At 39.7% G+C, this 23,575-nt stretch overlaps 1 long non-coding RNA gene across 1 annotated transcript; it reads right to left on the reverse strand.

The window, feature by feature from the left end:
- Positions 1 to 20,892: 20,892 nt before the first annotated feature.
- LOC135051152 (uncharacterized) lies at positions 20,893 to 23,323 on the reverse strand. Its single transcript, XR_010242073.1, has 3 exons — positions 22,835 to 23,323; positions 22,302 to 22,396; positions 20,893 to 21,533 (listed from the first exon to the last, which is right to left on the reverse strand). It is a non-coding gene; the product is annotated as an uncharacterized LOC135051152 (long non-coding RNA).
- Between the last annotated feature and the right edge of the window lie 252 nt (positions 23,324 to 23,575).

Here is a 23,575-nt window from a genome sequence, read left to right on the forward strand (position 1 = left end):
GCTAGGATACACAAGCTGCTTCTGCTGATTAAAATGATATGCAGCATGCCTGTATACTGTGTGCGACTGTGGCTGTATCTGCATATGAAATGCTACACACAGAATATAGGCATGTTGCATATCATTTTAATCAGCAGAAGCTGCTGATGCCCCTAGGCATATCAAATGCCCTAGGCAATTGCCTAGTTTGCCTATGCCTATGGCCGGCTCTGATTATGTGTATTCTTAGATTTATCATACTGGATTAAAATTCAGTTGTTTTCAATATCTGTTTGGTTAGTTGAATATATGATTTTTGCCAATAGCCTCCTACAGTAATCAGCTTTTTTTTATACCCCAACTGCTCCAAGAACTACATAGCAATTATACAGTACAGTATAGCCTGCTTCCCACATTGCAAGTAAAGCCTAGTCACCCTGCAGTTGATATACTTAAGGTTAAAGGGTTACCATGCCCAGAGGAGGTCATAATCCAGTAGTTGTTTAAGGGGATTATATAATCATATGCAAATTAAAAAATAAAGTATTTAGACTACCCTGTAAGGTATTTCATAGCAGTAAATTGTTTTAATCAATGACTTCTGAAATTAATGAGTGAATCGTTTTACTTCTTTGACCAAGCTAGGTTAAACCTTTGCTAATCAATGTATTGAATAGAATACTGAAGCAGTATAGCCGTTACATCAAAGCCAAAATCAATCTGAGCATTTTAACGAGATCTCTTCATTTACCAGGAAAAAAAAACAAAAAAACCAAACAAACCATCATATAGCAATGCAAATCTGATCCTTTAATGGTGTGGTATTTATAGAATAATTTAAATAGAAGGCTATGATTATCCGACCTAACCAGCATGTCAGTACACTAAGATATCACTAACATTTAAAAGTCAAGTAACACCTTATCTATTGAAATGGTCATCAAATCAACCTACAGTAGCATGATATTTATGGGAATAATTTGTGAACATATTACATGAGAGCAATAGTAATACATTCAAAAAAGCTTGTAAACAATTGTCCTTCTCAATCCAGCACTGTGCAGTATGGGTCCTGCATCACTGGATGCACTACCGCTGCAGATGTCACTAGAGTGACAAACTGCAGACACTAGGGGGTGGGGAGGGGTTGGCAATGACCTTCATTTCCCAAAATAGAGGTGCATCACAGTCATTTAGAGGGAGTGCTGAGGCCAGGATCTCCATTAGAAGATGTAAATTTCCTGGTCTCTTTGTAGGAACTGCAACAGCTGACTTGTAAGACCTTGTAAGGCCCCATGAGTCATGCAGCTGGCTGATGGTGTTGCAGGTGATCTGATAATGCATCTTAGGACACAGCACAAATCACTAATTCAAGCAGGAGGCGTCTACTTATATCAGACAGCTCCTGCTGCATTACAATACCAGTGCATTGCTGCTGCTTCCAATTAAGCAGCAGTGATAGGAGCTCAAACCTCATCTTAATTAGACCCACATTTAGCACAACAGTTAGGAGATATAAGCTAAGCCTTACCAACTGTGCTTTTCTGTGAAGAAACTTTAGTTCTCCTATAGACTTTCCTCACACTGAGCATTCTGGTAGTCACAGATCAAGACCACCCAGTAGACCAAATCCTCGTTTATCAGAGAAAGAGCGCACAGAATAAATGGCCAACTGTGCCTGTACTGTGACTGTACCTGTACAGCACTTTCTCCTGCAATGACCATTACACAATAAAAAGCAACTTACAGAGCAGCAGCTTGGTCCCAGGGTTAAAGCTCTTGCATCCTCTGCCTGTTCTGAGTTTCCAGTGCCACTATCTGCTGGTCTCAAGGGGGGACTGCAGTTTAAAAATCCAGTAATGGCTGCAGAGCCCGAGATGCCTCACAGTGCAGCTCAGCCCGAGATGCCTCACAGTGCTGCTCAGCCAGAGATGCCTCACAGTGCTGCTCAGCCAGAGATGCCTCACAGTGCTGCCGCAGCCCCATGAGGAGTATCTAGTGCTATAGTCCCAGAAGTATAATCTTGTCTGCCAGAGGTCTGAGAAAGGCCTGCTGCCTTGCCTGAGTGTCCGTCTGCTGTTCTGCCTGTTTAAGAAAGATATCTCTCAGTGACTTTGATGCAACAATGTGCTTTTCCAAACTACTGAGTTATTGGAATTAAACCACTAGAACAGAGGTTCCCAAACTGTGTGCCGTGACTCCTTGGGGTGCCTCGGGACACTTGCAGGGGTGCCCTGGGCTGGTGGTCCAGGACCAATTCAAATTATTCATGGTCAATATAATAGGCAAAACCAGCGCTGGTGGCTGCCAGTCATAAAATATGTGGCCAAACAGAAGCAAATCTTGTCCCTCACCACATAATTGACCATAAGGATGAAATATAAACGCAATCTACTTAATGTAATATTTCTTTCTACATTTCTCAATAAGAAATTTTTGGCCTAGGGGTGCCGTGAAAAAAATTCTGATATTCTAGGGCGCCGTGATTCAAAAAAGTTTGGAAACCACTGCACTAGAACATCTTAGAATCTGTGTTGATGGAGTTCCGAGGTGAAGCCCTGAAGTGGACAAATGCTCCGACTGACTCTAAAGACCCAGCATTGCAGGATCTCACTACTTTCCATGAGGCAGTAATCAGAAGGCTTTACCCACCCTCATGTCTTACCCTCAGCCCCAGCCAAAAGAAAAGGCTAAAAGAGGGACTAGAAAAGATGACTTAAGGCATCTGGAATCTGCCTTCTAAGGAAGGACATAGTAGTAAGAATCTGCTCTGACAGGTTTCTTTGCAGTTTGATTCCCTGCCACTAGGGGTTGCCATCCCTGCTCTGTTCTGTGGTCAGGTGGTTACTTAATACAATTATAGTTTACACCTGAGATCTGCCTATGAACTCTGCCATGTCCAACCATTCATTGCTGATCATTGATGTTGTTTGACGCTTCATGAGGTTCAGTATACTTCATGCCTGCCGTGTGATGTTTCTGCTGTGATTCTGCTCACAGCCATGTCTGGAATTGTCTTTTTCACGGTCACAGCAGCCACAGACTTCTATTTGGACTCTCTTGAATCTTGTCTCAGCCTTGCCCACAGCATTCTGTGTCTCTGCATATTTCTATGGTATTTACCAAAGTGTTTTCTATCACAATATGTCAAAGTGTCCTATAATATCTGCATTTTCATAGTGACTCTGTTCTGTAATATCTATGTATGCTGCATCCTGCAAGGATATAGCCTAAAGTACATTCACGTTTGCTGTTTAAAATAAATAAAATAAATAAAATTACTTTGTGCACCTGCAATTGTATATGCCATCAGTATTTAGTTATGCATACTGTGAATCCTAACATTTCTATAACAACTGGAAGTTTCCAAAATCAGAGAAATATAAATGAAGTCTGTGCACTGGACTGGTGGAATTTGGGTGCATCTAGAGCAAATGGTTAGTAGAAATGAGAAACGTTTACAATTATATTATAGCTTAAATAAGATATGTATGTGAACATACAAAATTTCATGTGATTATTACACAGGGGAAATTATGTTCAGTTATTTGTACTTAAGTTAATAGTTTTGTGGGTAGTTCTGATATGGACCCTTTATTTAATTAACCAGTCAGTAATCAGGAACTTGGTCATGATTATGCTCCAGAACCCAGTCTTTGAACAAGTTCTAAGATCGCTATGGTTGCACTATAACTATTATTGATTGTTAGAAGCAGGGGGAGACCATCTGAGTACTATTTTGTGTCACAGATAATGCACAATTGTGATAGAGTGTTAAACAACCTGTGCCACCTTTATGTTATCCATGGGTGGTTGCAGTAGAGAGGTGTATGGTATAATTAGCAGAGTGATAAAATACTTGTTGTGAGTGTTATATTAAGTTCTGCCCTCACTAAATCAGGACTTGGGGATCGGCATGATCACAGTCCTGATGCTAGTGTGGTACCAGTCAGGGTGACTCACTGGCTCTGGCCAAAGCCAGTGTCTAATTCAGAAATACCTACTGATGTCACTGATAAGTGGAAAACAAATAAAAAGGGAAAACAATCCACAGAACAGACATGCTTTACACACTGTCTAGAGCAAAACCCTCTAAATTTTGTGTGAACAATTAAATGTAATATTTAAACTGGCAATGGGAAGGTAATTAACAAGAAAAGGTGGAGGGGGTCATCAAAGGAAGTTTGAGAAACACCTCAACAATTTCCAAAGGATATTGAAAGGAAGGAGACAGGGGGAGGAAACTCAATGCTCTAAATGGGAATGTTCAGGAACTCCTATGGAGGGTTATGCAGTAGTTAATCACAATAGGCAGAAGGTGAAGCTACAAATAAAGCCAAGAGGCTTATATCTGATTACTTTTATATTCTTTGTCATAGAGATAACTTGTACTTTTTTTCCATGTGTGCAGTTAACCAAATGAAGGGCTTCAAATTAGAAAGCTGGATAGAGTTATATTGTTTCAAGTGCTTAGCTATCAGGCATTGGGCAATTGCAAAAACATGGGAGTCTAATTTTGCAGAGATGGGGTCAGAGTCTGGGTGTGAAAAACAAAGAAGGACCACAGGTATTTTTGGACAGGTGGCGAGGAAAGGATGGAACAAAATGTGTCCTAAAAAGAAGAAACTTTTGGTCACATCCACCAGATATGGATTATGATACATGCATTGCTGCAGCCCTACCAGCAGGAACAGGGATACATTTTAGAAAACTTATTCATACTAAGGTACCATCAATAGTATTCTGTACCTTTTTTGCATTTTCTTTGATAAACTGAAAGTTAAACTGGTGGCTATTTTTGTCCTTAATAGTCTCCCTATAATTCTCCTCTAATGGGATCCCAAGTCTTCCACTCCCTCTCATGCCTGCATTCACAGTGCAGGGTGGCCTACTGCTCACATACACCCATCCATTCCATCTCTGACCATGGCCCACTAGACATACACAGTGACATGGCAGATACTTGATGGAGAAATGTTGCACATTGCAGAGATTAGCGTATGTGTAATAAAACAAAAAATGCAACTTGCAGCCAAAAGCATTTATATTTTACTCTGAATACAGTCATGTGATGGTGAATTTAGATACTTTGACAAAAACTGATAAACATTGCAGGGGACCAGCAAAATCAGTGATACAATACTCATTGTGAAAACATACAGTATGTAGAGTGAAAGGTGGGATCACTCTTACCCTACCTATCCTGTCATGGGTGTGGTATAACAGATATACAGTGTCTAGTTTGACAGTCAATAGATAGACACCACATGTTAGACAGTCAATAGATAGACACCACATGTTAGACAGTCAAAAGGTTGACAAGGTCAAAAGGTAGACATGAAAAAAGTAGACAGCACAAAACATCGACATGGTCAAAAGGTACACATGGTCAAAAGGTTGACATGAAAATGGTCGACATAAAAAAGGTAGACAACATTTTTTTTGCATCCTTGGGGTTTGTGTGGATAGTTTTATAATCTGGGACCCCCAATTGTAGAAAGGCATCCGCTCGCCACGCTTATAACCAACTCTATAACTAACTCTATGCCGACATGGATAGAGAACTAAGAGAAGGTATGAAAAAGTACAAATACATGAAAAATTGAAAAAAAAACCCGTGTCTACATTTTTAATGTTGACCTTTTGACCCTGTCTACCTTTTGACCCTGTCGACAATTTCTACTGTCTACCATTTTCATATTGACCTTTTGACCCTGTCAACCTTTTGACCCTGTCGATGTTATGTCTGTGTAGCATATGGTGTTGATCTATTGACTGTCTAACTAGATACTATCTATCATCCGGATACTGCCTGTCATTTGGAGATTAAAATGCCATTATAAAGTACAGTACATGACATTAGTATGTGATCAAACTATACCTATATGATTCATACTTTAAAGGGTGCATCAAATGGAGTAAAACATGTATATCCTGTCTATATGTTCTTAACCTTTCATCCTAGACATCTGTTACATGGTCCCTTCCATCAGTTTAGCACATATTGCAATTCCAGACCGTAATCAAGCTGCCCGCACTGTTCTCTCAAGGAAAGCCTGTATAAAAGAAAGATTGACACTTACTGCAATAGTGCATCAATTTAAAACAGATGGTAAGACTGTGAATAGTTCAGTAGTACTAAATGAAATACCCCAATTTCTACATCCTGAGCAGTGATAAGAGAAAAGGGGAGATTATATTCCATTCCTATTCCATCAGAAATGATGTCAAATATACAGCAAACTTGAAGGCCCTTCATATTAAGATGAGCAAGCAGTTCTGCTACAGATAAAGATATCATATATATATATATATATATATATATATATATATTATATATATATATGATTTATATACTGTATATATTATGTTATTAGCTTATGATAAAGAAAAATTGGTTCATTCACAAAAACTACATGTTTCATAAATATTCCCATAGTTTGGTTTGTGTCAATAGAATTTGTAGATATATTTTTGTTATAGGATTTTACCTACAGTAGTTTTTAGTCTGCTTGTAAAGCTCCCCTCTCAGTACATTTACAGTACCATTATCTTCTCTCCTACTGAAGCTCTTTTTTCCACCAGAACTCACATGTCAATTTCTTTGAGAAATAATCATATTAGAAAACAATGGCTTAACTACTTGTCTTAGTGGAGAAATATATATGCAATATGATTGGGGTGAGGCATCATTACGAGGTGTCTGCAGATTTGGTAGGAACCACACATATGACAGGAAGCACGCGCAGAGGTAACAGACGCTCACGTTAATCCCTAGTGTGAAAAGAAGGATTGCATTATACTATGCACCTTTGACCTTTAAAATAATTGGTTTTCAGTTCTTTCTTCTATAAAATAGTATTGTTTTCAGTTCAAATGGAAGAAGTTGAGTCCACTGTCTATACTTCTTCTGTGCGCTATTTATTTAGTTATCATTATTACTATTTATTACCAGTTATTTATATAGCACACGCATTTTCCACAGCACTTTACAGAGAATATTTGGCCATTCACATCAGTCCCTACCCCAGTGGAGCTTACCATCTATATTCCCTAGCACATTTATACACACACACACACACACACACACACACACACACACTCGCACTAGGGTTAATTTTGTTAGAAGCTAATTAACCAACCAGTATATTTTTGGGTTGTGGGAGGAAAACGGAGTACCCAGAGGAAACCCATGCAAGTACGGGGAGAATATACAAACTCCACACAGTTAAGGCAATGGTGGGAATCGAACCCATGACCTCAGTGCTGTGACGCAGTAATGCAAACCATTACACCATCCGTACTGTCCTAAAGAGAAATGTGCCTTGAGGAAGATATTCAGATATCAAAACGCGTTGGAAGATGACTGTTTGGTGGAGCTCTCTCTTGGGTAGACAGTACAGTGGGGACCCAGGGATGCCTGTTACACTGTTATATCCATGCGCTATTGTCTACTTTTATATTGTAGACCATATGACCGGGTGAGAGTCCATTTTTAAACTGTGTTGTATTTTACATTTTCATCTTTTAATTAAAAAAACATTATTACACTATTGGAAGTTTTCCTTTATCCCACATATGTAATGGAACAATACCGACAGTGAATTGAAGGAAGGAATGTGATTCCAACTGGTTTAAGCCGCTCCAGTGAATGTGCTAATGTTTACGTATTAAGTAGACCATCATTTCCAGTAGGGGGCTGAAATATTGATTGTATAAAGTAAATTGTATTGAAGGTGTGATACACTATGACATTTTTCCTTCTGTTTTTGAGTGCAATATGAAGTTCTAAAGAAATTTGCTGCTTGGAAAAACACCAGAGGAGGTGGAATCTTGAGAGTGGTTATAATTTTGTTCACAGAGCCACAGGACGAAGTGGTGATATTGTGTCTTATATGTTTCTAATTATTTGGGTGGAAGCTACTACACTAATTTGTCCTATAGGCTGCTTAAAGGCGCATTTGAACAAATTACACAAGTATTTCTGTGTCTACATGTGCCCTAAAGTTCACTAAAAGATAAAGATACTATACAGTGCTTTCCAAAACCGCAGCGACTTCTGTGGTTTTGGCCACTAAATTTAAAGGGGCAATTATATTAAATACTAAATTCAGTGTTTTGAAAAGTGTTACATAGTAAATTTTACCACATAAACCATTTGCATACTGTAGCTACTTTTTATATCTTAAGAAGCTTGCTACAAGTTGAGTCCCCCATATCCAAAAATCATATACTGTATGCAAAATAATCTGAAATCTAAAATCTTTGGAGCGTGACTGTGATAGGGACATTTGCTTTTTGATGCTTCAATGTACACAAACTTTGTTTCATGCACAAAATGATAAAAAATATTGCATAAAATTACCTTCAGGCCATAAGTACATATAAGGTGTACATATAAGGTGTATATGAAATGTATTTTGTGTTTAGACTTGTGTCCCATCCCCAAGATATCTCATTATGGAATGCAAATACTTCTGGTCCCAAGCATTGTGGATATGGGAGACTAAACCTGTATCAGTCTAGCGTAAGATAGCTTTATGGGGCCTAAATGTATGTGCAGCAGTTAGTCTGTATTGACAAGGATTAATGCGCTAAAATAGTGATGAAACCTAAACAGACGGTCTCCCAACAAGTGTCATTATATAAGTATAGTCACAGAGAAAGTGGACAAGAATTATGGCTGATGAGAATACTAGAGAGCATGTATCCGTGCACATGTGGTTCTCCAAGATTAATGTTCTACAAAATTCTAAAAGTGAAGACAAATTTTGCATTTTAAAAGTATGTACTGTATACTGTACCTAAATATATATTTCTTGACACATACTGTATGTATATAATTATATTGTCTACATTTATTGTTTAAAAAAAATAACAATTTGCATAAGGAACAAGGGGGCAGATGTATTAACCTGGAGAAGGCATAAGGAAGTGATAAACCAGTGATATGTGCAAGGTGATAAATGCACCAGCCAATCAGTTCCTAACTGTTCATTTGCATATTGGAGCTGATTGGCAGGTGCCTTTATCACCTTGCACATATCACTGGTTTATCACTTCCTTATGCTTTCTCCAGGTTAATACATCTGCCCCAATGAACCATAATTCTAAATTCATTTGTATAAGGGTAATAAAGAGTAAACATAATATAACAGAATAGCAACATTCATGCAAAGTGTTCAAAAAGTAGCTTTTTTGAGAAGACTATGTATATCATGCAATGCAAATTAAATTCTGGTACACTGAAGGTGTTTTGAGGAGTAAAGAGAATACTGATAAAAGCATTGTGAGAAATATTCTTTATCATGTCTTCACTCTTGCAATGATAGTGGGGATGGGAAATATGTCTTCATTTATCTGAATTTATGTTAGCCTGGGATTTTAAGCAGGAGCTCCTGTTGATAAAACACAAACTCAGCTGTGAGGTTCTAAATTCTGTATGACTTACAAAAGTACATTATAACTTAGCTCCCTGCCATTCAGAAGCCAGTGGGAATCCAGGCTTGGTATTAAGACATGTAATACTGTAGTTCTTCAGCAATACTTTTTCATAATGTAACTGTCAGCTGACCCTTATGCTCAGACTCACTGGTTGATTTTAAAGATGTGTCCTGGGTAGTTTTTGTTACTGACTAAATGGTATTTACTAACATGTTTCAAAGATGGAAACTACTAAAATCATAACACCCTGTTAACCATTTGTTTACATATAATGCAGCGTATGAAAGGTTGCCATTATTTCATAGTTTTAACAATTTGAGTAAATAACTGCTAATTAAGATAATTTATGAATGCAGAAGTGCAAAATCAAAGTAAAAGGTTGCTTTGTGATATCACATGACTTTTTTTGTCTAAGTCAAATGATTTTCTGGGGAAAGCATGGATTTGTCTCAACTGTGGATCTGGGCGCATTGCTAAATACAGACTAAGGACATGAATACTTCTAGCTGTGCACCAACATACATAAATATTTTTAGTTAAATTAAACTTAATGAGTGTGGAAGATAAATTTAGGAGAATACTCTTTGTTGTACTGCAGGAATGCGCAATAAATCAAGATTATTTGGGACACCTTCAACAGCATTTAGTGAACATTGGGGGCATCTTTCAAAACTTCTAAACAAAAAAAGGGGCAAAGTGGCCAATAGCATCCAGATATTCAAGCTATGTAGCACAGTTTGTAAAATGACAGAAGCTGATGAGTTGCTATGGAAAACATATCCACTTTTTCTCTTTAAAAGGATTGATACATGTGTCCTTTGTTTGAAAAAGTCTATGGGCTATTTGTAGTAATGGAAACATGCATTAAAAACCTTGTTTTGGGGGTTATACTGCATTTCCTGTATATACTAAGACCTCGGGTCTTTGGTGTGGAGGGTAACATCAGAAAAAGCTGGCATTACCCTCTACAAGCCTATGGGTTTCTTTCTGCAACGTTGCTGTCACAGGGATCAGATCCCTCCCAGCAACCCCTGCGTCACTCTGGCATGCACAGATGGACTCCTGGGTCATAAAGCCGGAAGTCGAGGAACAAGCGGCCATAGCAAATGGCAGGTCTTATCAGGAGAACTGCCCTTTCGATACTAATTGCATATGTTTGTGCATATGCGATTAGAATTGGTACAGTAAGTAGCAGGACCGGGATGCACCAAGCAAGGTTGGTACATCCCACACTATATATGTGTGTTTTTCAACCAATGTAAAAATGACATGCAAAAGGGACATACTGTAGGCTTCAAAGACAGTTCCAATGTTCCCCCACTCTTAATATTAAGCTAAGGCATAAATTAGTTTTGGTCAAGTAGTATTTTTGGACCAAACCAGATAAAATGTAAATAATTGAAAGTGGAAATCCTAAGGTGGTAGTAGGATGAATTTCTAAGTCTTTTTACCATTAGTAGACACAGAATCATTTTCTGGTAGTGTTCCTAACACCAGGATATGGAAATTGACCTATGAATGGACTAAGCGGACCAGTAATCACTCTGCATCAAATTTTTGTGCCCTGCATGTTTGCATTTTTGTAACAAAACTTTTGCTGCAGCCCACAGAAGCTAGATATGGCTGACAATCAAACAGGGAGTGGATTTCTACAGGAAGACAGCACTCTGCTAGTTGCAGCCCAGACTGGCAGTCCTGGAAGGAGGAAACACCTTCTAATCGTTCTGCCTGTCCTGCAGGTGACTGACAGGTAGAATTCGAATAGGAAGTCACTGCCAGCAACAATGAAGTAACTGGGAAACAAGTGCAGTCACACAGACGGCAACTGAATCAGCTGATCTCACTGAAGTGGTGGATTTTACTAGGGGGAGGTAGAAGTCCTGCAGCCCATAGGTAAATTCTGCCACTTAATATAATAAAAAACAGTGATCATGTTGAGGGTACCGTATATCATTTTCTATATTTATCTGTCAATAGTGTGTGGTCGCCCTGCATAGATCATGCTGCAGAGCCCGTGGAAATTATATTTCCAACTACCGCCCTGTACAACAAATTAAATCATGATCAGTAGAAAACTATTTCTTGATTGTTCCAAATCAAAACAGGGATAGGGTTTTATTTTTAGGAGTCTATGTACTAAACCTTGGAGTGATATAAAGTAGTGAAAAATAAAGTACCAGCCAACCAGCTCCTGTCATTTTTCAAACACAGGCTAAAACATGGCAGTTAGGAGCTGATTGGTTGGTACTTTATCTCTCTCCACTTAATATCTCTCCATGCCACACTAACCCCTTAACATTTTTATTATCATTGATTCAAATTATACAGTATATCTTCATTTAGGTGGTCTTTCTAAGGGCTGATTATTTTAAAATTATTATTCTATTCCGTCCCTTCATCAGCTTTGCACAGATCTATCTCGATTTGTGTACGGTCTGCTAGCAGAGGTTGTTCTGTAATGGATGACTGCTCTCCTAACTGAAGTATAAATGTCACTAAATCGGACCTAATTAAAACATGGTGCAAACACCACCATTTACAGCAGAGGAAAAGAAGGGGAGAGAGAAATATTTGAATATTATACTGGGTAGCATGTTTTAGCACTGTACCAGAGAGGAAGGATCGGAAAGAAGGCTCTGGAGTTAATTGATTCAGTGATTTCACAGTCTAAGGAGCAAAACTCACTCTGAAAGCACATAGAAGATAATGAGGTCTCACTGGTTGATAAGATAATCCCTAGAGCTCAGACTGTGAAGTAGTATCTAATGATAACATGGAAGAAGTAAAAATAAAGGAAGGTTAAAAAAATATATAAAATAAATTATTGTAGCAGGTAAATGGTGCTACCATGATCTGAGGAATCATGATTAGAAATAAAAAGCATCAGAGCAAGTAGATGCTACTAAGAAAGCTAATGAGGAACAATTCCTGTCAGCATTTCTCTGTAGATTATATTTTGAAATAGTACCACAATAATTCTCACCTTGGCAGGGAACTGAGATGAGTCTTCTAGATGGAGAACAATGACCTTAACAGCATCTATCTGTGGCTTTCTGTTTATCAATTTCTGTTGTCCTTATTTCTTCAGTTAACATGTAATTACTGAGTGTATTGCCATGCATTGCAATTCAGATCCTTTGTTGGAGCTAACTTATGTTAATATATGTTTAGTTTATCATTGTAGATCTAGCAAGCATCACACTAAGGGCCTGATTCAGATTGGATTGCAAATTCTGCCAAGTAGCAGAATTTGCAAACCATGAGATTGGTATGCTGGGGGCCACCCATCGCAGGACAAAGCCGCCCAGCATGCTGACCGCCACCTCCCCCCTTTTTTATCAAACAGAAATTGCGATTGCATCGCAATTTCTGCTTGATAGCAGAAATTAGGGTTTCCTCCTGCCAGTAACTTTCCGATCGCGGAGGCTGTGTGTGACATCACGCAGCTGCAAGGATCATGCTCACGCCACGTCCCCGTTTTGATGTTGCAGCCCAACTTTCACCAGCTCCGCCCCCACAACACTCCATCTCCACCTAGGAAATGGAGCGTTGCGGCCCCCCCATCCCGCAAACGCTGCATCCTGTTTGCGCATGCACCCACATCCTTTTTGCAATTTTTGCAGTTGGATCGCATTTTGCGATCCATCCCGAATAAGTCCCTAAATACATAAGAAACTACATACTAGGATAAGAATTATGGATGATTCCATAATATTTACTAAATCTAAGGGAAATTGCTAAATATGTTTCCTGTTTTATACAGCAATTTTGAGTTTTTGCCTGTAGGGGACATTTTATTCTTATTTATTATGTAGACAGTGAGCATGGGACAGATGGTTAGGATGAGAGATAACTTGGTTTGATGAACAAGTATGTCTTGAGAGCTCATTTGAAGTTTTGTATAGATGTGGAGTGATTGATGGGGAGAGGCAAAGAATTCCAGAGATAAGCAGCAGCAAGTGCAAAATTTTGGAGGCAGAAGTGGGAGAAATTAATAAGTTGGCAGGAGAGGTAGGATGCATTTGTGAAGTGAAGAGGACAGGTGGGAGTGTAAAGGGATATAATGTCAGATATGTAATTGAAGAGGAATGGATGATGGCCTTATAAGTGAGTGCTAGAAACTTTAATTGGATTCTGAAAGGGAATAGGAGCCAGTGTAGGTTTTGTACGTAAGGTGAGATGACATAGTATGCTTAGAGAGGAAGATGATCTGGTCAGTAGCATTGAGGATAGATTGGAGTGGAGAGAGGTGGATGCCAGGGAGGCCAGATAGAAGGAGATTACAGTAGTCCAATCTGGTGATGACTCTATGATATGTAGAGTAATTGATCGCATCACAATCACTTTATTTTATGCTGCAGAACCTTGGACGGCCTAATGCACATGTACACTGATCAGACAGTGCATGTATGAGTGGCTATTATCAGAGAAGGATCTCGAGGATACCTCTCCAGGTGACTTATGTGATATTCAGCCTATAGACTAGAATGGCTAATGCTATATTAGTTAACGGGGTCAAGCTTGACAATTCTCACAAAATATCAAACCTGTGGGACTCTTATTGTGATCATTAACAGCGGGATGGCAGCTGAGATCTCTGATGCCTGCTGCGGAACCCCTGCAATAAATCCAGGGATACTTGCGTTTTGTGGATATTGTGGATATTTTCGTGGGATTTCATGTAAAGTTGGTTTAATAAATATGTCCCTCAGTGAGTGGGAAATTTCAAATTATTTGGTAAGTCAAGATAAAGAGAATACATGAGTAGGTGCATAAACAGGGGATACGTGAAAGTAAGCCTTACTTAGTAAGACTATCAAGGGCTGTCATTTCTAAACAGGGTCATAAGGAGGGCAGTCTGTCTGGTGTTGTTGTACAGAGCAGAGTGCTCTAGCTTGGGACAGCACCCTTGCTGCTACTACATCTTGCTAGCATGGTGCCATTTGGCACCCTGCAGACAGTTTCACTGCTGCAGTGCCAGTCAGCATGTCTTAGTCTTTGTTTTAGAGTGTGGAGGAAACCAGAGCATCCCAGAGACAACCCGTTCTCTGGGTAAACATGCAGTCTCAACACAAAATGTCATGCCCAGTTATGTAGAATGGCACATTCACCGCTCCCACTCAGCACCCCTGTCAATCATGCTGTGGCAAATGGGAGACTGCAAATCATGTAGAACCTATTCTGCACATGTGCAGTAATAGGATTGGTTACACCATTGCCACCTTGGTACTGTACGTAGTGTGTATAAAATATATGGACATGTTTATGTTGTAAAATAATTATGTTTATTTGGATATTAATGAGAGTCACAATGCTCCTAATGTTTTGAAAATGGTAATACAAGCTATGTATATGGTCTTAAAGATAATTGTTGTGTGCCAACATATTGCACCCACCCAGGGGGAATGTATTATTTTGTTGATGATGAAGGTTTCTTGCAGAGAGTACGTTCCTCACATACTGTAGCTTGGACCCAAGGGGGTAAATTTGCTAAAGACCAGTTTTGGGTCTGTTTAAAAAACAGCAACTATCAAATGGATATCAACAATTATCAACTTCAGATTGCAATCAAAAAAATATTTTTTTTTCTTTTTTACAAATTTTTTGTTTACCACTTGCTGAGTGATTCATTAGATCATCATATTGTGAATACCATCTCTACAGTACACAGTAGGTATTTCTTCAGTTTGTATTGGACTGAGGGCTCAGAGTTACTTTCGTACAATATCCTTTGCTTATTTTCCCATTAGGTGAAGCAAGGTATTCATCAAGGGCATCCACCTTGGCAGGAATTATTAATGCTTTACTGCTGAAGTGAAAATGCTGCAGACTTGTTAGAAGATCACCCTAGCATTGCTATCCCCCCCCCCCCCCCCCCCCCCCGCCACCACCACCACCACCACCACCACCACCTTTTTTCTTAAAAATGAACACTGCATGAAATGATCTACAATGCTTTGGTGTTAGCACCTGCAGAACCCCCTCACTTCTGCCCAGGTCATGGCACTGATAGCCAGGGCTCTAGAGAAAATTACAATATCAGTATGCAGCCTTCATTTTATTATTTATATTTATAATTTATTTTAATTTTATATTAAAAATGTAACCCTCAGTCACAATAACAAACACAAATATACTGCATAAGAGTGTAGATGATGGTAATTTTTAAAACTGTATATGTCTAAGTTCCAACAAGCAACCTCATAAAATGACCATTATTGATTATTTTTCAGCAGTATGGAAAGTGAAGCAGACTCCCAGCCTGTCTCTTTCTTCAATTGCCTCTCAAATAGTCTGTCCCATCTGTCATGCTCAAAGCCACAAAATATATACAGTATAAGATCATTTTTTAGCAGGATGGAAAGTCAAGCAGACTCTCACCCTGCCTCTTTCTTAACGCTCCATTGAGTGCACCTCTGGGACTCCCGGGTTCGGGCACAGTGCGCCTGACAGGTGTCTGTTAGAAAATCAGCATTAGCACCTAATTAACTCAATTCTAATGCTCTTAAAGTGATCAGTGACCTCCATTAGGATGTACAAAGAGAGAATATTCGAAATCTGATTAAAAAAAACTCATTTATTCACCTCACAGTAAGTAAAACAAAAAATACTAAAATTTAAGACCCGCCACCACATTGCCTTCAGTTTTCATGACAAAAAAAATCAAATGAACGTTAAATTATGAACAAAACTCAAAATATAGGCACAGTAGAGTCAGACTCACTCGGAATCACTGTTGGAAAGTTCAGCAGTAGAGATGCATTGGCACAGTGAAGTGCAAGGTTGACAGACCATATTTGCATGGGGCAGGCAGATCACTCTGTGACATTTATGGCATTCATAATTCGATATCCACAAAATATCCACAACCTTTGTAATTTTCATTCATAAAACCAAAATAAACAATTAATAGATGAAATTAAAAGGAAATACGAACCTTTAAAAGTCGGAGAGTTTGGGCGCAATGGGCCTGAGATGCCAGGAGGGTCACTACTGCACTCCATGCAGGAAGTGAGAAAACTGACTAAGGGGGTTTCAAACAGCACCTAGAGATAGGAAGGTACTATGAGGGACAGGCCCCTGTGCCCCTTTGGGGTGGAGAGGGGACAGAGAACTTTGCGGCACCTGTCTGGCCAGCTGAGCCCGAATGAGGATTAAACTGCCTCCCTCTCTCTCTGTCACTCATACAAGCATATTTATGAAAATGATTATCACTAACATAATGTAAAAATGTGTATTTTCACAACCTTTTCACATTAGTTTGGTATGACAGGCATGTGCGGTACAGTACTAATGGGCATTTGGAGTAGAATTCACAAAATTCTCCTCTAAGCCTTAAATTCGATTGCATTTCCAATACTTGTAATGGGAAATGAGATTTGACAGAATTTACTAAAAATAAATTGTAAAAAAATATCAGGGGAGACCTGTGATAATAACACTATCTTCAGATAGCATTAATAGTGCTTCCCTTCAGAATCTTTACTGCAGCTCAGCCTTCTCTGCATGCTGGCAGTGAAGGCATAGCTCGGAGACAGCATTTATGATCAGTAGTGATGAGCGGGTTCGGTTCGTCGGAATCCGAATCCGCCCGAACTTCACCTTTTTTTGCACGGGTCCGAGCAACTCGGATCCTCCCGCCTTGCTCGGTTAACCCGAGCGCGCCCGAACGTCATCATCCACTGTCGGATTCTCGCGAGATCCGGATTCTATATAAGGAGCCGCGCATCGCCGCCATTTTTCACTCGTGCATTGGAAATGATCGTGAGAGGACGTGGCTGGCGTCCTCTCAGTTGCTATGTTCAGAGGGCTGCAAATATCTGTGCTCAGTGTGCTGCAAATATCTGTGCTCAGTGTGCTGCAAATATCTGTGCTCAGTGTGCTGCAAATATCTACGTTCTCTGCCTGAAAAACGCTCCATATCTGTGCTCAGTGTGCTGCAAATATCTGTGCTCACACTGCTTTATTGTGGGGACTGGGGACCACCAGTATTATATAGGAGGAGTACAGTGCAGAGTTTTGCTGACCAGTGACCACCAGTATTATACGTTCTCCGCCTGAAAAACGCTCCATATCTGTGCTCAGTGTGCTGCAAATATCTGTGCTCACACTGCTTTATTGTGGGGACTGGGGACCACCAGTATTATATAGGAGGAGTACAGTGCAGAGTTTTGCTGACCAGTGACCACCAGTATTATACGTTCTCTGCCTGAAAAATGCCCCATATCTGTGCTCAGTGTGCTGCAAATATCTGTGCTCACACTGCTTTATTGTGGGGACTGGGGACCACCAGTATTATATAGGAGGAGTACAGTGCAGAGTTTTGCTTACCAGTGACCAGTGACCACCAGTATTATACGTTCTCTGCCTGAAAAACGCTCCATATCTGTGCTGCATTGTAGTATATATACTTATATAGTAGGAGTACAGTGCATAATTTTGATGACCACCAGTAAATAATAAATAGCAGTACGGTACAGAAGGCCACTGCTCTACCTACCTCTGTGTCGTCAAGCATACTATCCATCCATACCTGTGGTGCATTTCAGTTTTGCACAGTTTGCTGACCACCAGTATATAATATATAGCAGTACGGTACAGTAGGCCACTGCTCTACCTACCTCTGTGTCGTCAAGTATACTATCCATCCATACCTGTGGTGCATTTAAGTTTTTGTGCGCAGTATATATATAGTAGTAGGACATTGCTATTGATATATTACTGGCATATAATTCCACACATTAAAAAATTAAGAACAAAAATGTGGAGGGTGAAATAGGGAAAGATCAAGATCCACTTCCACCTCGTGCTGAAGCTGCTGCCACTAGTCATGGCCGAGACGATGAAATGCCATCAACGTCGTCTGCCAAGGCCGATGCCCAATTTCATAATAGAGAGCATGTAAAATCCAAAAAAATAAAGCTCAGTAAAATAACCCAAAAATCTAAATCAAAATCATTTGAGGAGAAGCGTAAACTTGCCAATGTGCCATTAACGACACGGAGTGGCAAGGAACGGCTGAGGGCCTGGCCTATGTTCATGGTTAGTGGTTCAGCTTCACATGAGGATGGAAGCACTCATCCTCCTGCTAGAAAACTTAAAAGAGTTAAGAAGGCAAAAGCACAGCAAAGAACTGTGCGTTCTTCTAAATCACAAATCCCCAAGGAGAGTCCAATTGTGTCGGCCACTTGGGTCGCTTAGCTTAGCCATCCAGCGACCTTGGTGCACCTCTTTTTTTCTTTGCATCATGTGCTGTTTGGGGACTATTTTTTGGAAGTGACATCCTGTCTGACACTGCAGTGCCACTCCTAAATGGGCCAGGTGTTTGTGTCGGCCACTTGTGTTGCATAGCTTAGTCACACAGCGACCTTGGTGCACCTCTTTTTTTCTTTGCATCATGTGCTGTTTGGGGACTATTTTTTAAATATGCCATCCTGTCTGACACTGCAGTGCCACTCCTAGATGGGCCAGGTGTTTGTGTCGGCCACTTGTGTCGCTTAGCTTAGTCACACAGCGACCTTGGTGCACCTCTTTTTTTCTTTGCATCATGTGCTGTTTGGGGACTATTTTTTAAATCTGCCATCCTGTCTGACACTGCAGTGCCACTCCTAGATGGGCCAGGTGTTTGTGTCGGCCACTTGAGTCGCTTAGATTAGCCATCCAGCGACCTCGGTGCAAATTTTAGAAATAAAAATGTGAGGTGTGAGGTGTGAGGTTTTGTGAGGTGTGAGGTGTGTGGTGTTTGTGAGGTGTGAGGTACAATTGTGAGGTGTGAGGTGTTCAGAATAGACTGGAAATGAGTGGAAATTATGGTTATTGAGGTTAATAATACTATGGGATCAAAATGACCCCCAAATTATGATTTAGGCTGTTTTTGAGGGTTTTTTGTAAAAAAACACCCGAATCCAAAACACACCCGAATCCGACAAAAAATTTTCAGTGAGGTTTTGACAAAATGCGTCCGAATCCAAAACACAGCCGCGGAACCGAATCCAAAACCAAAACACGAAACCCGAAAAATTTCCGGTGCACATCACTAATGATCAGCCATGTATGTCTACAAGCTGATCACTAAAGAAAAACAGTTAAAAAAGAAAATACTAATAAAAGAAAACTTGCCTGCAAGCTGCTGCAGCCATGAATTGGTGACCGGCTTCTTCTCTGTGTGTCCCCGACCAGCTGTTGCTGTGAATCTCCTGGTGGTCATCAGTGCTGTAAAGTGTTCTCTTACATGTGATGAATAATTGTAAAGTGTTTCCTTACATGTGATCAAGAACTATGAGCATTGAGAATTATAGTACAAAAATTTTGCATCTGTAACTATGCACAATAATCCTTACTGGCAACCAATCAGCTGCTCTGTATCATTTTTTAGTATGCAAATTATTAATGTTACTTCAATGCTGATTTGTGCCATGCGCAACTTCACTGTCTCACTTCTTCACCTTTTTCCCTTCTTCATGAATAGATCCCTAACTGACAGCGGCTATGTACAGGAGCACCATCAACGGTACCTCACTATTCACCAATCACTTCACAGGTCCAACCTGTGAAAGAGAGCTGCCTCTTAGTCTGCCTCCACTGGATGATAGGAGTCTGCATCTCCAACCATAGGCTGTCCAGCAAGGGGAAGCCCGACTTGGCTGAACCCCCTCCCTCTGGCACCCTGGGAGATCTCCAAAAGATGACAGCCAGGACAGGCACCATTTCACTACAGGCAGCACTTCTCACCGCCCATTGGCTGGCCACTACTCGCCTTCACAGGCCTGGAAATCTCCAGGTTGGCACACCTCTCTCCCCTTAATATGGCCACCATTCTTTCAACCTCCAACCACACCCAGAGCCCCACTGTAACGGTTATAGTTCATTCTTGCTCCATCTCCCATTGGACCCATGTGCCACTTCACTGAGACTGGCAGCTGGCAGTGTCCTCATGCCAGATGCTTAGAAAGTTCTGGCACTGTACTTATCACCCTGTGATAAATTTGGTGGTGCTAGCAATTCTGGTGGGCAAGAATACAATTTTTCATAGGCACCTCATCGGTCATTAAGAGTATCAGGACGATAAAGGCAACCAGACCCTTTTAGCCTCATGCACATGTCACACATAAAATTTACTTTGCATTAGGTGGGCAACCCAGGCTTACTTTAACAAACTAGTAGGGTATCACATATCCAATAGAGTCAGTGGTTTCCGATGATTGCTTCTGCCTGGACTAGCACCTCTCCCACTTGCCCTTAGGTGATATTTATTAGTATACACTAGGTCCTTGCATCACTGTCTACATATTAGATTGGGCACAATTATACTAGGTAAGGCCTTGATACATTTATATAATGTGTCAGTATTAGGGATGAACAAAAAAGAAAAAATGTTAACCATTCCAATAAGCATTTCTCTTTATAACACGTGTAATATCAAGAGCATAATAGAATGCCAAAACACCCTGATGTGCAGGGGATGGAATCTTACTCTCACAATCAAGTTTAACTAAGTTCCCAGAGTGACTTTTTAATTCCCACTAATTGCAGTATTTGTCTTAAGAAATTACATAATCGTGCAATACCTTAAATTAAAAGCAAGGTTTTTTATTTACAAATTGCATATCTACCACACACAGGTGGAATTGTCCACAGCAATGCTTAGACTGATGATGTCATCTCCCCCATTGCCCCATTAGTTGAATCACATGTCAGAAAAAAGGACTCGAAAACCGATTTCCACAGATGAGGGTACAGTCCTTGGTATACCAACTGTCCTTCCCAAAAGAAAGTCTGCAGCTTAACGCATTTCAAACCTTATAGCTTCTTAGGTTCTTCATCAAAAGCATGACATTGTCCCAGCAGTCCATATAAATACCCCTCTTAATTAGAACAGAACTTCCTGATTGGAGCCAAAGTTTCCCGCATTTAGAAACACTTGACGCTTCCAGATGACGTTCCATCCGTCCGAAAACCGGAACCTGGAAGTGACCGCAACCATCTTGTTGACATGCGGTCCATGTGCGTTCCAGCACATCACTTCCTCCTTCTGTTCATCTAATTTATTCAACCCAGCTCGATCTTCATTTTCTACCTTATTAGCATGTGAAGACCATCCTTCCCTATACCTAGGAAATATTTCATTAGACGGGCGCCATTTTACTGCGTTCCATATCCAACATCAAAGGTGGTTTGTACATATTGATTAAAAAAGGAGAAAAGTATATTATAAGACACGTTAAGAATAAATTGTCATATATCAACAAGATAAAAAATATTTTTTAAATTTTTTAATTCAAAGTCCACATTGAGTCCACTTGGGGATCAGTAGGATTTACCTAAAATAAAAATCCTAATGGCCAAAATACAGGCAACAATTGACCGATGGCCAAGATACCGACAAGGTCAAAATACCTACATGGTCAAATTACTGACATTTAAATGTCAACACGGTCAAAATACAAACATTTAACATATCGACAGGTCAAAAAGGTGACCTGAGTTTGTTTAAAAAAAAATTGGTGTGTATGTCGACATAGGTCAACATGGATACCATATACAGTAAGTGTACTGTGTACCCACACATGCTGCTATTATATTCCCCCTCCAGGTCCACTGGGATGGTAAAGTATGAACAAGTCAGTCTCAATGAAAAAATCATGAAAAACTCATGTCAATTTTTTGACATGTCGACATTTTAAATGGAAATATTTTGACAGTGTTGATATTTTTTATGTCGGCATTTTGACCATGTCAGTATTTCGACCATCGGTCAAAGGGTGCCGGTATTTTGACCGTCGGGATCTTGATTGTAGGTAAATTGACTGCATCCCTCCACTAGGGGTCAGAGCTTTTAACCAATAAATCCATTTCCTCTAATTTTCTGTTAATCTTACCTCCAAATCTCTTGTTATTCATGAACTCTGGCTCTTTATATTTCAGACAGTTTAGTTCTATGATGAAATGCCTTCACAGAAGTCACAAGTGCAATCTGAAAAGTTTAAATATTTTTTTTTCAAAGTACATAATATGAGAAAAAATAAAGAACTCAAAATGTGCAGATTTTTGGGCACAGAAGATACTCATTATGTTGCAGAGACTCAAACAGTGTATTGAACTCAGAATAACATTTGTTTTGAAGTACCCGTATTAAAGTATGTCAACATAAGACTTAATTGCAGTAAATTAAATGTGGGTGTGGACAAATGTTTTAAACCAAATGTGCAGCAATAGTATTTTAATAGCACCTATAACCCATTCCACATCGAAATGAATTACAACAAATGAATTGACAAAGACTTGAAACATATGTTCAATAAATTTAATTAGACAGTACTGAAAGCCTGGAAGAAGCATTGGGAACTGCATGAGGCATTTGGACAGACTCCTGACTGCTTTACTATTCATCAAAAATTTTGGAAATAATTACCTTCAGAAATCCAGTGTATTTTGTGTTGGCAATCACCATCGAAAATTACGATATAATGAACCCTGTGCAACTCATGGGGTTTTATCTGTCAATTAGAATAAGAATTTCACATCTAAATTCTAAATGGAAGTAGTTATTTACCACAGAATTTGTTTGAAAGGACCCCAGTAAAGGTCATTCCTATTTTTTCAGATATTATGATAGCTTCACAGAAATGTCTCTTTCGTATCTTTTCTTCACTTAAAAAAATAAGATTTGAAATGAAATTCTTATTATTTTAAAAGAAAGCAGCAGTTCTATCAATGTTGCAGATCCAATTACTGTAAGTGAATATACAAAAGCGCTGCTGAAATTAAGTGGGTAACAAACAAGAGGTAATTAAAAAAAAATCCTGAATAAATAAATAAGACAGCTATTGCTGTCTGTAGAGCAAAGGTCTGCAAACTCAGTCCTCAGGACCCCACACAGTGCATGTTTTGCAGGTCTTCTCACAGAATCACCAGTGAAATAATTAGCTACCCATGTGAACCTTTTAAAATGTGTCAGTGAGTAATTAATACACCTGTGCACCTGCTGGGTTACCTGCAAAAACATGCACTGTGTGGGGTCCTGAGGACCGATGTTTGAGAACCTGTGCTGTAGAGCTTACCATGTGGTAGTGTGTCTAAATCAGAGCTGGCCAAACCAGTCCTTGAGATCTACCAACAGTTCACATTTTCCAGACCGCCTAGCTGGTGCATA

Source organism: Pseudophryne corroboree, chromosome 2, assembly GCF_028390025.1.
Source record: "Pseudophryne corroboree isolate aPseCor3 chromosome 2, aPseCor3.hap2, whole genome shotgun sequence".
NCBI classification, from domain to species: Eukaryota; Metazoa; Chordata; class Amphibia; order Anura; family Myobatrachidae; genus Pseudophryne; species Pseudophryne corroboree.